Genomic DNA, 15,082 nt, shown 5'->3' with positions numbered 1-15,082 from the left:
GGTCCTCCTGTTTGTAGACCCCGGTCTAGAATTGGCCATCCAACCGGGAAGCGACAGGTGTGGTTGGGGTATTCCACGGAGACCGATGTTGTAGGTAGAACACAAACTCCCAGAAATTAAAAGCCTCCAACTGATCCATTTCATTTCTAGGAACTGGGTCATCCAGCCCGGTGTTGATAGTGTCTTTTAGGGCTGCATCATTATATCCCATACCATCCGCTAGGGTCCAGAACATTTGTGCGATAGCACCCACCTCAATCCCCTATTGGCGGAGGGTGGTTAATTTTAAGAATTTTGCCCTCCGCTCCACCATACTGGCTGGGGAGCGGGAATGAAGTCCCACACCACTGGATCTCGACATGGATGGAGTCCTTCTGTTACGATCGGAAGCCAGGGAAACAAAGGAGATGAGAGATCGAAATGCAGTGTGGTATTTATTGGGTAATCCAAATCAGAATCCAACAAGCAGAGGTCAAAACCAGAAATCTATCCAAATATCAAACAAACAGGGAAGTAACAGGAACCGGAAAAGGAACTTGAACAGGAAACTCGGAAGACGAGGAAACTCGGAAGGCGAGGAAACTGGGTGACTCCATGAAAGGACTCCATGAAGACAAACAGAAAAAGACCGATATAATATAGGCAGGGTAATGACTATCAAGTGAAGACACCTGAGTGCAATTAACAGGAGTGCAATTACTGTGATGAAGGGAAAAGACTTTGTGGGAATTGTAGTGCCTACGGTGAGGTGCCTATGGGGAAGTGAGACCACTAATGCAGACTCAGGGAAACAGAGACTAGACAGCGTGACACCTTTTCACTTCAAATAAACCATGCATGTCATATATTTCAAACAGGGCATCTTGCTTTATTAATATTTATTATGAATTAATAATCTTAACCTGTTAACTGTCACCCGTCCGCTCTGTGGGACGCCTACATTTACTTCACTACATAACAATTAAATCTAATCTAATCTTGACAAACTTATATATTGTTGGAAAGGTCTAAGACTCCCAAATATATATTTTAGAAGTGTTTTTTGCTAAAAAATATGTAGGAAAAGTAATCGATTAATTTATGACAAGAGTGCACCCTCAAAAATCTAAATTATAACTGGAGTTTTGACCTTTGTTTAAAAAAGAAGACTTGTTTGTTGCCTTTTTCTCTATCACATTTTAGAAATCATCAGAAGTTATATATCAACTGAAAACTTAAAATCTCAAAATTCATCCTTTAAAACCCCTTTTAAAATCATACATTGCATTTCCATGTAAATGGTACATCAATATCATGTTACAAAATATTTTCATTCATGAATTATAAAAATTTAAGTTTGGATCGTGCACTACAAAGTCAATGTTCAAAAATGTGAGTGACAGTTAAGGGGTTAATTAACAAACTTTAACAACATAAGGGCAGATCCCTTTAATCACAGCTGACACAGCTGATGACACTTTGAAGTAACGCTAAGGGGAGTGAGGATAAATCATTTCACTTGATTCAAGTCCTCCATCCTCACGTGTTTTCTTTGGTTCCTTCCCTCGCATCCTGAAGAGGTGGAGCTAAGACTCGAAAGGTTACGAGGAAAGGAAACGAGGATGCACAAAAATGAATTGAGAAGCACCCTCCGTCTCCGTGTGGACAGGGCCGAAGAAGTAACGGGTACTTACGGTTATGGATAGAAATGTAGCGGAGTAAAGAGTACAATATTTGCCACTCAAATGTACAAGTAAATGTACTCCGTTACTGTCCGGCTCTGGTTAGTCCACATTTGACCCAAAGTTGGGTTGAAACAACCCAGCATTTTTTTTTTTTTTTTTGAGTGATTAAGTTGCTTACTTTGTATACTCTAAGTCTTTCCCCAGCAGGCTCATTATCTCAAGAATTTTCCTAGAACAAGAGAACATGGAAACACTTATAAAAATCATTAAAACTTGTGTTAAAATCTTTGAAAATATGTACCACGTATTTAAACGTATGCATATATATATATAAAAAAATTGGTAGTCTTATTATTTGAGGGCTGTGTGCCCTGGCTTTTGCTAGGTATTTGAGTAAATAAAAACACAGTACTTACATTTCAATGTGAATTCCCCCACAGAACTCACATCTGCTGTGTTCGTTAAAAGTAAACACCATCGCCATCTGCATGCAAGTGATTCTGGGATATGGTAGGGTAAGTGTATAGCGGTGAATTCCAAACAGAAGTGAGCATCCCTAAGGACTACTGAAGAGCATAGCCCTTGAAGTTTGTTTTTTGAAGGTCTCGTATAAGCATTTGGAACTCCCTTGAGGAAATGACTAGAGAATTGAACACACCATAATTTGTTGCAAATTAATATTTATTCTTATAATTTTAATTTTATTCAAATATTGTCTAATCCCCACGACAAAACCATCCAAGCTATCCAAAACCCATTCACAATTTAAGTTCCTCAATGTTTTTTCAACATGTACACCAAGTTTGGTGTGTATAGTGTTACTCTCCTCTGAGCAGTATGCATTAATTCACAGCTAAATGTAAAAAACAATCCACATTCAAATCAAAATAGCCGACTTCCTGTTGGTCGTAGCTGATGACTGTGAATTAGAAAGTTGTCCGTCTTGATAAGAACAATTTTTGTACTGAGTTTGGTGTCTGTAGCTAAAACTAACCCCCCCACTTTTGACAAAAGGTGGCGCTATAGAGTGCCTCTTCCACGCCCTCTTATGAAATTTTGCCAGTGTCTAGCTGTCACTAATACTGATATGTGTTCTGAGTTTGATGAAATTCTAAGCATGTTATATGCCTCAAAATCACCTGAGAAGTATTCCAGTTTGACATGTTGCCACGGCAACAATATTTTTAGATATCAATATCCCCCCAGCAGATTTATATCGGCTGTGTTTTAACATTATTCTGATGAAGTTTGAAGCAAATCGAGTAAAAATAAGATGCTGAATTCAAAGCATTTTGAAAATGACACACTTCCTGCTGCCACTTGGTGGCGCTATAACTTTGACTCCTAATAGTCACATATATGCGATCGACATCATACAATGAATAATCTGATGAAGTTTGATTAAAATTAGGAAATGTATGTGGATGGTATTAGACACTTCCTGTTTCTCATTTCTCGCCATGATTTCAAAGCCTCGCCACGAGCAAACCGTTTGAGATATCAAAAATCCCCTGGCAATTTTTCATCCCCAATGTCTTGAGATCATGTTGACCGAGTTTGGCGGCAATCGAGTAAAAAACCTATGACAAGTATTTCAAATTCCAGAGCATGCACTTTTTACATAACTCTAAATAGCTGACTTCCTGTTGGGCGGAGCCTATGATATGCAATACGAAAGTTGTTCGGCACGATGAGATCTATATGTGTACTGAGTTTCATATTAATACGTGCAAGTATGTGTGAGCTATACATCAACATTTATAACTGTGATCCAGGGGGCGCCGTAGAGCCCCTGTGCCACGCCCAGGTCTCAGCCTCTGCAGGCTCCTTCAGGCCACAGATTCCAAAGTGTGCGCAAATTTTCAAGAGTTTTTGAGTATGTTAAGGACCCCAAAAGCCCCCACAACTTTGACGACAAATATGAATAATAAACCCCAAATAGCCAACTTCCTGTTGGGCGGAGCCTATGATATGCAATACGAAAGTTGTTTGTATTGATGAGTTCTATATGTGTACCGAGTTTCGTATGTCTATGTGCAAGTATGTATGATATATGGCCCTCCATATTCCAGGGGGCGCTGTAGAGCCCCTGTGCCACGCCCGTGTATCAGTCTCTGCCCGGCCCTAATGGCCGCAGGTTCCAATGTGTGTGCCAATTTTCAAGACTTTTTAAGCATGTTAAGGGCCCCAAAAGCCCCCGAAACCTTGAAGAAAAATAATAATAATAAATAATAATAATAATAATAATAATAACAAATAATCCTAAGGAAAACAATAGGGCTCTCGCCCTCCAGGCTTGAGCCCTAATAAAATATAGCTGCAAGCAGCGATGGCGGGCTCAAGCCACCAATGCCATCGCCACCCCGGTGGCATCAGGTAAACTGTGCCCAGCGGGCACATGCATTCACAATATCCCTCTGGCAGTGAGGTTTTAAAGGATATGGCAGTTAAAGGGTTAATCCGAATCATCTAGACTTTAAAATCACATTCACAGAACAATACATATATATATAACTTTAGTAACACTTTACAATAAGATTTCATTTATAAACATTATGTTAACATGAACAATATTTATATAGCATTCATTCATGTCAGTTAATATTCCAAACTTAAACATTAAAACATTGTTTTATTGTGATTTTTTTTCCAAGCACATTTTACCAATTCCAAACCATATCAATCTTAATAACTACCATTATTTTTTATTTAATCTTTCATGAGTGCTATACAATAGTCCAGGAAAGCTGGAAGAGAAAAACTCCTTATATTCATGTGTGCAGAATTATTAGGCATGTTTTCTTTTACAGATGAAATGCGCTAAAAAAAGAGTTTTAACTCAAACTGTTTTACTCAAAGTCGAAAATTACTTGACCATTGTACAAAAAATTCTGACTGGATCATGAGGTCAGAAAAGAAGAAGAAAAAAACAGGTAAAGAAGAACTGACAAAAATAATTGCAAAATAATTAGGAATTAATGTGAAGATTAATTTTTAGTTAATTCTGCAAGACAGACTTTCAGGAAAGGAGTTGGAATAAAAATGAGCTCCTAAATCGTAATCCCGGATTCTGGAAGATATATTCCTCAAACCATCAGACAAGAGGAGGTGGTGCTGGTCCTTCACGAGTCACTCTAATCTGTTCATAAAGCCTATATATAAAGTCTTTATATATAGTATTTCACAGTACTTCATGGTATTCTAATTAAATATTTTTTTGGAATCTTAGATCTCTCAGAACCTGACACATTGTAATTCTGAGACTCCAGGAAAGTGGCAGTTCTGTAAAATGTTGGCGATGGAGACTAAATGCTCCCTGATAGTTTCACACCTAATTCACTTAACACACACACACACACACACACACACACACACACACATTACCCACAGTGACAGAGGGACAGAGTGACATCAGATGTATGATAGTTTTTTAATTTTCTATCATCCATATAGTGTTGTATAGTCATGAAACTATGCATATTTCCTCAGAATGACTTGTCTTCTATGTGTAATTTTTTTTAAAGTGTTTAGAAGCTGCACTTTAAAAAAAATAAAAGACATTTACTGGTTACTTTTTACTGTTATTTCAAAAAATCACCACGACAAAACCATTCAAGCCATTCAAAATTCATCCGCACCTGTCCTGTAAGCTACATTCTTTAAACAGTGGTAAAAGAGGATGTGGTGCTGAACCTTCAAGAGTCACTCAAAATGTATCTGTCCATAAAGCCTATAAAGAATTATTCTTAATATACAGTTCACAATACTTCAGCTTGTTATTCTAATTAAGTGAGGTTCATTTTATCAGTAAAATACATAAAATTCATATTATTTTTCTTTGAAAGATTTCTATAAATGATTTAAATCATACTTGTTTCTACAATAATTATTTAAAAGTAATCATATCGCTCCATCTGGTGGCCATTATTGGTACTAAGAATTGCAAGCTTGATTTATATGTTATGATAGTTTTAATTTTATGCTGGCTCTTGAAAATGATAAAGCTATGAAACTTACTGTGCTTCCTTCAAATGATGACTTCTACGTATATAAAAAATTATGAAGAGTTGGAATGAAAAATTTTAAAGATATTGTAAAATAACTATTGTATTTTTTATGTTACTTTAATAAATCGCTATGGCCACACCATTTAAGGTATCCTAAACCCATTCGCAATTTAACATCTTCAGTATATTGGCTTCATGTTAAAAAAAGTTTTGTTTCAACTACTTGTGTCTTCATTTATGAATTCATTTACAGGCTGATTTTATCATAAATCCACAATAAAATTTCTGAGTTCTGTATCAATCTGTGTTGTTGTTTGTTTATTTTTATTTTTTATTTTTCATAGGAAGAAAACTGACCCTTTACTCTCCATTTTAATAAATGTGCTTATAAACCAAGAACAAGCTATTTATAGCTGTATTTATAAACTGCTTACTACTGACTATAAATAATGGGACAAGGCTTTATAAAGCATGAACTGACTATTTACTAATGAGTGCAGTTATTATAAAGTGTTATCAATGCATTTGCTAATGTTAACAAATTAAACATTATTTTACAGTGTTATCAAATCCCTTAAATGATTTGTAAGAGTTTTGTAATGATTTTATTGACCTAAAAGCATTTGTGAAAGTTCTGCTTGCATTACAGCTTAGTCTTGATCTGTGAGCTGAACAGATTTACTGTTACATCCATGAGATTATGTAAATTCAAATAAATATCATGTCACAGGATGTCAGAGGTCAGTATCAAATTAATTTGAAATTATTATTTGCAGCACAAATAAGGTTTTTTAGGATTTTTAAAAATCCCTAAAACTGTCAGAAAAGGATAAGGCCTAAGATTTCTAAATTTATTTGTTTTTATAACTATAATGCATAAATTATGAAATTATACAAAATGTATAAAAAAAGTACAACAGTTATTCTTTTCCAATTTTTTTCATTTATTTATTTATTTATTATTTTTATTTTTTTTGGATTTACATTAAAAAAATTTGCCTACGGCAATCATTCTAAACAGCTTGAATAAAACCAGTTAATATTTATTATAGACCACTATAACTGTGTATAACAAACAAGTTTATTATGAAAATAAAAGTGTGTACACCAGATAAATTGGACGATAAAGAAATTGCTAACAATAATATAATAGAGCATGTTTTAGATTTGTATGCGTTTAGATGCAGAAATGGACAAATCAAATGTAAAATAAAATGTAATTGATTTAATTAAATATAGATTAAGTCTTGTTAGAGCAAAATAATAAATAAATACGTACACACATTAAAAAAGCAGCCAAGATGAATGAGTTTAATTTTTTATATAGATTAAAATTGAAGACAGAAGCAGCTGGTATATGCGGTCACTTAATATTAAAATCCAGTAGATCCACTTCAGATTTATTTCTCAACAGTTTATGTTCACGTGGCTGTTTTCGTTTATATTAGCCAAGCTATTATGTATTTTGAAATAATCTTGTCCGTGATGTTCGTTCTTACGATGAAAGGCAGAATCCTGCAGCTCGAGAGATATATGTTATTCTGCCAGTCGCGCTTTCAAATAGTCTTGCACACATAAACGGGTCACAAACACCTGCATTTAGCTCTTGGTGTGTTATAATGGATGTATTGTGTGCATTTATGGCAATAATTTATTTTAAAAAACTCTTAAACAAGAATAAATTCGTCAGTTTTGAACTTGTGACACTGTGCGCGCTGATCGGAGGCAGTGATTTCAGATAGGCATCCGCGAATATTTCATTTCCACACAAACAGTTCAAAAACATCTTAATTTAGCTCTTGGTATGCTCTGATTGGTGAATTGTGTGATATCGCTGCAATACTTTATTTTTAATAGCTATAAAACAAGAATAAACTCGTTTTTTCTGAGCTCATCATTCCACACGCTCCTGCTCAGAGCTGTGATTCATCTCTCGTGTTTCTCACGTATCACTGACCACACATCAATTATTAATGAGCCCTGACCTGATAATAATCATATATGTTGGTTTAGGTTGTCAGTGTGAATTAAATCCAAGTATTTATTTGTATTTTAACCGATTTAAAAGTGAAACCAAAAGAGAGTCTCCTCCCTTTTTTAGTCCGGTAACTGCACCTGTAGGGGCGCTATTTCTCTCAGACAATGGAAGTCTAAGCACACTCACTCAAACAGATGGACAGAGTGATATGAGATGTCTGACAGTTTTTTAATTTTCTGTTATCCATACAGTGTTATTAAGTCATGAAACTATGCATATTTACTCAGAATAACTTTTTTTTTCTGTATGAAAAAAGGTTTTGAAGTGTTTGGAATTTAAAAATGCAGGAAAATTAATAATTCCATCTTTACTGTCATTTAAAAAAAATCACCACGACAAAACCATCCAAGCTATCCAAAACACATTCACAATTTAAGTTCCTCAATGTTTTTTCAACATGTAGACAAAGTTTGGTGTGTATAGTGTTACTCTCCTCTGAGCAGTATGCATTAATTCAAGGCTAAATGTAAAAAAACAATCCACATTCAAATCAAAATAGCCGACTTCCTGTTGGTCGTAGCTGATGACTGTGAATTAGAAAGTTGTCCGTCTTGATAAGAACAATTTTTGTACTGAGTTTGGTGTCTGTAACTAAAACTAACCCCCCCACTTTTGACAAAAGGTGGCGCTATAGAGTGCCTCTTCCACGCCCTCTTATGAACTTTTGCCATTGTCTAGCTATCAATAATACCGATATGTGTTTTGACTTTCATGGAAATCTGAGCTTGTTATCTGCCTCAAACTCACCATAACAGAATATTCAAGTTTGACACGTTGCCATGGCAACACTATATTAGATATCAATATCCCCACAACAGATTTTCATCGGCCGTGTTTTGTCATTATTCTGATGAAATTTGCAGCAAATCGAGTAAAAATAAGATGCTGAATTCAAAGCATTTTGAAAATGACACACTTCCTGCTGCCAGTTGGTGGCGCTATAACATTGACTCTTAATAGTCACATATATACGATCGGTATCATACAGCGAACAAACCGATGAAGTTTGATCAAACTCAGGCAATGTATGTGGATGTTATTAGGCATTTCCTGTTTCTCATTTATTGCTCTAATTTCAACGCCTCGCCACGAGCAAACCGTTTGAGATATCAAAAATCCCCTGGCAATTTTTCATCCCCAATGTCTTGAGATCATGTTGACCGAGTTTGGTGGTAATCAAGTAAAAAACCTATGAGAAGTATATCAAATTCCAGAGCATGCTTTTTTTAAACAGCCCTGAATAGCTGACTTCCTGTTGGGCGGAGCCTATGACATAGAGCGCGAAAGTTGTTCAGCTCAATGAGTTCTATAAGTGTACTGAGTTTCATATAAATACATGCAAGCGTGTGTGAGCTATGGTTCAAGATTTCTGACGGTGTTCCAGGGGGCGCTGTAGAGCCCCTGTGCCACGCCCGGGTCCCAGTCTCTGTGGCGTCCTGATGGCCGCAGATTCCAATGTTTGTGCCAATTTTCAAGAGTTTTTGAGCATGTTAAGGCCCCCAAAAATGCCCGGAAGGTTTAAAAAAAAATAAAAAAAATAATAATAATAATAATAAGAATATAGCTGCAAGCAGCGATGGCGGGCTCAAGCCACCAATGCCATCGCCACCCCGGTGGCATCAGGTAAACTGTGCCCAGCAGGCACATGCATTCACAATATCCCTCTGGCAGTGAGGTTTTAAAGGATACGCCAGATAAAGGGTTAATCCGAATCATCTAGACTTTAAAATCACATTCACAGAACAATATATATTTAACTTTAGTAACACTTTACAATAAGATTTCATTTATAAACATTATGTTAATATGAACAATATTTATATAACATTCATTCATGTCAGTTCATATTCCAAAATTAAACATTAAAACATTGTTTTATTGTGATTTTTTTTCCAAGCACATTTGACCAATTCCAAACCATATCAATCTTAATAACTACCATTATTTTTCATTAAATCATTTATGAGTGCTATACAATAGTCCAGGAAAGCTGGAAGAGAAAACCTCCTTATATTCATGTGTGCAGAATTATTAGGCATGTTTTCTTTTACAGATGAAATGCGCTAAAAAAAGAGTTTTAACTCAAACTGTTAAAGTCGAAAATTATGAAATACCCATGATAAATATCAAACACACATGCAATACAGAAATGGATAAGTTAAGACTTGACCATTGTACAAAAATGCTGACTGGGTCATGAGGTCAGAAAAGAAGAAGAAAAAAAACAGGTCAAGAAGAACTGACAAAAAGAATTGCAAAATAATTAGGAATTAATGTGAAGATTAATTTTTAGTCAATTCTGCAAGACAGACTTTCAGGAAAGGAGGTGGAATAAAAATGAGCTCCTAAATCTTAATCCCGGATTCTGGAAGATATATTCCTCAAACCATCGGACAAGAGGAGGTGGTGCTGGTCCTTCACGAGTCACTCTAATCTGTTCATAAAGCCTATATATAAAGTCTTAATATATAGTATTTCACAATACTTCATGGTATTCTAATTCAATCATTTTTTGGAATCTTAGATCTCTCAGAACCTGGCACATTGTAATTCTGAGACTCCAGGAAAGTGGCAGTTCTGTAAAATGTTGGCGCTGGAGACTAAATGCTCCCTGATAGTTTCACACCTAATTCATTTAACACACACACATTACCCACAGTGACAGAGGGACAGAGTGACATCAGATGTATGATAGTTTTTTAATTTTCTATCATCCATATAGTGTTGTATAGTCATGAAACTATGCATATTTCCTCAGAATGACTTGTCTTCTATGTGTACATTTTTTTGAAGTGTTTATAAGCTGCACTTTAAAAAAATAAAATACATTTACTGGTTAATTTTTTACTGTTATTTAAAAAAAAATCACCACGACAAAACCATTCAAGCTATCCAAAATTCATTCGCACCTCTTCTGTAAGATAAATTCTTTAAACAGTGGTAAAAGAGGATGTGGTGCTAATCCTTCAAGAGTCTCTGAAAACGTATCTGTCCATAAAGCCTATAAAGAATTATTCTTAATATACGGTTCACAATACTTCAGCTTGTTTTTCTAATTAAGTGAGGGTCATTTTATCAGTAAAATACATAAAATTCATATTATTTTTCTTTGAAAGATTTCTATAAATGATTTAAATCATACTTGTTTCTACAATAATTATTTAAAAGTAATCCTATAGCTCCATCTGGTGGCCGTTATTGGTACTAAGAATTGCCAGCTTGATTTATAAGTTATGATAGTTTTAATTTTATGCTGGCTCTTGAAAATGATAAAGCTATGAAACTTACTGTGCTTCCTTCAAATGAGACTTCTACGTATATAAAAAATTATGAATAGTTGGAATTAAACATTTTAAAGATATAGTAAAATAACTATTGTATTTTTTTATGTTACTTTAATAAATCGCTATGGCCACACCATTTAAGGTATCCTAAACCCATTCGAAATTTAACATCTTCAGTATATGGCTTCATGTTAAAACAGTTTGGTGTGAACTACTTGTGTCTTCTTGGAGGAGAATTAATTCATTTACAGGCTGAGTTTATCATAAATCCACAATAACATTTCTGAGTTCTGTATCAATCTGTGTTGTTGTTTGTTTATTTTTATTTTATTTATTTTTCATAGGGAGATAACTGACCCTTTACTCTCCTTTTTAATAAATGTGCTTATAAACCAAGAACAAGCTATTTATAGCTGTATTTATAAACTGCTTACTACTGACTATTAATATTGGGACAAGGCTTTATAAAGAATGAACTGACTATTTACTAATGAGTGCAGTTATTATAAAGTGTTATCAATGCATTTGCTAATATTAACAAATTAGACATTATTTTACAGTGTTATCAAATCCCTTAAATGATTTGTAAATGTTTTGTAATGATTTTATTGACCTACAAGCATTTGTGAAAGTTCTGCTTGCATTACAGCTTAGTCTTGATCTGTGAGCTGAACAGATTTACTGTTACATCCATGAGATTATGTAAATTCAAATAAATATCATGTCACAGGATGTCAGAGGTCAGTATCAAATTAATTTGAAATTATTATTTGCAGCACAAATAAGGTTTGTTAGGATTTTTAAAAATCCCTAAAACTGTCAAAAAAGGATAAGGCCTAAGATTTCTATGTGAGTGGCTAAATTTATTTGTTTTTATAACTATAATGCATAAACTATAAAATTATACAAAATGTATAAAAAAGTACAACAGTTATTCTTTCCAATGTTTTTTATTTATTTAAACTTTTTTTTTTTTTTTTTTTTTGGATTTACATTTTAAAAAAATTAGCCTACTGCATTCATTCTAAACAGCTTGAATAAAACCTGTTAATATTTATTATAGACCACTGTAACTGTGTATAATCTAACAAACAAGTTTATTATGAAAATAAAAGTGTACACCAGATAAATTGGACGATAAAGAAATTGCTAACAATAGCATAATAGAGCATGTTTTAGGTTTTTAGGCGTTTAGATGCAGAAATGGACAAATCAAATGTAAAATAAAATGTAATTGATTTAATTAAATATAGATTAAGTCTTGTTAGAGCAAAATAATAAATAAATACGTACACATATTAAAAAGCAGCCAAGATGAATGAGTTTAATTTTTTATATAGATTAAAATTGAAGACAGAAGCAGCTGGTATATGCGGTCACTTAATATTCAAATCCAGTAGATCCACTTCAGATTTATTTCTTAACAGTTTATGTCCACGTGGCTGTTTTCGTTTTATTCGCCAAGCTATTATGTATTTTGAAATAATCTTGTCCTTGATGTGTTCGTTCGTACGACGAAAGGCAGAATCCTGCAGCTCGAGAGATATATTCTGCCAGTCCGCGTTTTCAAGTAGTCTTGCACACTTAAACGGGTCACAAACACCTGCATTTAGCTCGTGTTGTGTTATAATGGATGTATTGTGTGCATTTATGGCAATAATTTTATTTTGAAAAAGCTCTTAAACAAGAATAAATTAGTTAGTTTTGAACTTGTGACACTGTAGCGCGCTGATCGGAGGCGGTGATTTCAGATAGGCAGCCGCGAATATTTCATTTTCACACAAACAGTTCAAAAACATCTTAATTTAGCTCTTGGTGTGCTCTAATTGGTGAATTGTGTGATATCGCTGCAATACTTTATTTGTTAATAGCTATAAAACAAGAATAAACTCGCTTTTTCTGAGCTCGTCATTCCACACGCTCTGCTCAGAGCGGTGATTCATCTCTCGTGTTTCTCACATATCACTGACCACACATCAATTATTAATGCGCCCTGACCTGATAATAATCATATATGTTGGTTTAGCTTGTCAGTGTGAATTAAATCCAAGTATTTATTTTGTATTTTAACCGATTTAAAAAGTGAAACAAAAAGACAGTCTCCTCCCTTTTTAATTCCTTAAGGAACTGCACCTGTAGGGGCGCATTTTCTCTCAGACAATGGAAGTCTAAGCACACACACTCAAACAGAGGGACAGAGTGATGATGAGATGTCTGACAGTTTTTTTAATTTTCTGTTATCCATACAGTGTTGTAAAGTCATGAAACTATGCATATTTACTCAGAATGACTTTTTTTTCTGTATGAAAAAAGGTTTGAAGTGTTTGGAATTTAAAAATGCAGGACAATTAATAATTCCATCTTTACTGTCATTTAAAAAAATCACCACGACAAAACCGTTCCAAGCTATCCAAAATCCATTGCACAATTTAAGTTCCTTAAATGTTTTTGCAACATGTAGACAAAGTTTGGTGTGTATAGTGTTACTCTCCTCTGAGCAGTATGCATTAATTCACAGCTAAATGTAAAAAACAATCCACATTCAAATCAAAATAGCTGACTTCCTGTTGATCGTAGCTGATGACTGTGAATTAGAAAGTTGTCCGTCTTGATAAGAACAATTTTTGTACCGAGTTTGGTGTCTGTAGCTAAAACTAACCCCCCCACTTTTGACAAAAGGTGGCGCTATAGAGTGCCTCTTCCACGCCCTCTTATGAACTTTTGCCAGTGTCTAGCTTTCACTAATACTGATATGTGTTTCTGAATTTGATGAAATTCTAAGCATGTTATATGCCTTCAAAATCACCTGAGAAGTATTCCAGTTTGACATGTTGCCACGGGCAACAATATTTTTAGATATCAATATCCCCCCAGCAGATTAATATCGCTGTGTTTTAACATTATTCTGATGAAGTTTGAAGCAAATCGAGTAAAAATAAGATGCTGAATTCAAAGCATTTTGAAAATGACACACTTCCTGCTGCCAGTTGGTGGCGCTATAACTTTGACTCCTAATAGTCACATATATGCGATCGACATCATACAATGAATAATCTGATGAAGTTTGATTAAAATTAGGAAATGTATGTGGATGGTATTAGACACTTCCTGTTTCTCAATTCTCGCCATAATTCAACGCCTCGCACGAGCAAACCGTTGAGATATCAAAAATCCCCTGGCAATTTTTCATCCCCAATTGTCTTGAGATCATGTTGACCGAGTTTGGTAGCAATCGAGTAAAAAACCTATGACAAGTATATCAAATCCAGAGCATGCCTTTTTACATAACTCTAAATAGCTGACTTCCTGTTGGGCGGAGCCTATAACATGCAATACGCAAGTTGTTCGGCACTATGAGATCTATATGTGTACTGAGTTTCATATTAATACGTGCAAGTATGTGTGAGCTATACATCAACATTTTTGACTGTGTTCCAGGGGGGCGCCGTAGAGCCCCCCTGTGCACGCCCAGGGTCCCCAAGCCTCTGCAGGCTCCTTAAGGCCACAGATCCAAAGGTGGTGCGCAAACTTTCAAGAGTTTTTGAGTATGTTAAGGACCCCAAAAGCCCCCACAACTTTGACGACAAATATGAATAATAAACCCCAAATAGCCAACTTCCTGTTGGGCGGAGCTATGATATGCAATACGAAAGTTGTTTGTATTGATGAGTCTCTATATGTGTACCGAGTTTTGTGCGTCTACGTGCAAGTATGTATGATATATGGCCCTCAGTATTCCAGGGGGCGCTGTAGAGCCCCGTGCCACGCCCGTGTATCAGTCTCTGCCCGGCCCTAATGGCCGCAGGTTCCAATGTGTGTGCCAATTTTCAAGACTTTTTAAGCATGTTAAGGGCCCAAAAAGCCCCGAAACCTTGAAGAAAAATAATAATAAATAATAAATAATAATAATAAATATAAGCTGCAAGCAGCGATGGCGGGCTCAAACCGGATTCAGTGCAACACCACCGGGGCATCGGGAAAACTGTGCCAGCGGGCATAAGCATTTACAGTAACCCTCTGGCAATCAGTTTTAAGGGATATGGCAGTTAAAAGGGTTAATCCGACCCGTCTAGACTTTGAAATCACATA

This window comes from Carassius auratus, unplaced genomic scaffold (genome assembly GCF_003368295.1).
Source record: "Carassius auratus strain Wakin unplaced genomic scaffold, ASM336829v1 scaf_tig00216052, whole genome shotgun sequence".
In the NCBI taxonomy this organism is placed as follows: Eukaryota; Metazoa; Chordata; class Actinopteri; order Cypriniformes; family Cyprinidae; genus Carassius; species Carassius auratus.
Note: the sequence above shows the minus strand (reverse complement) of the source record.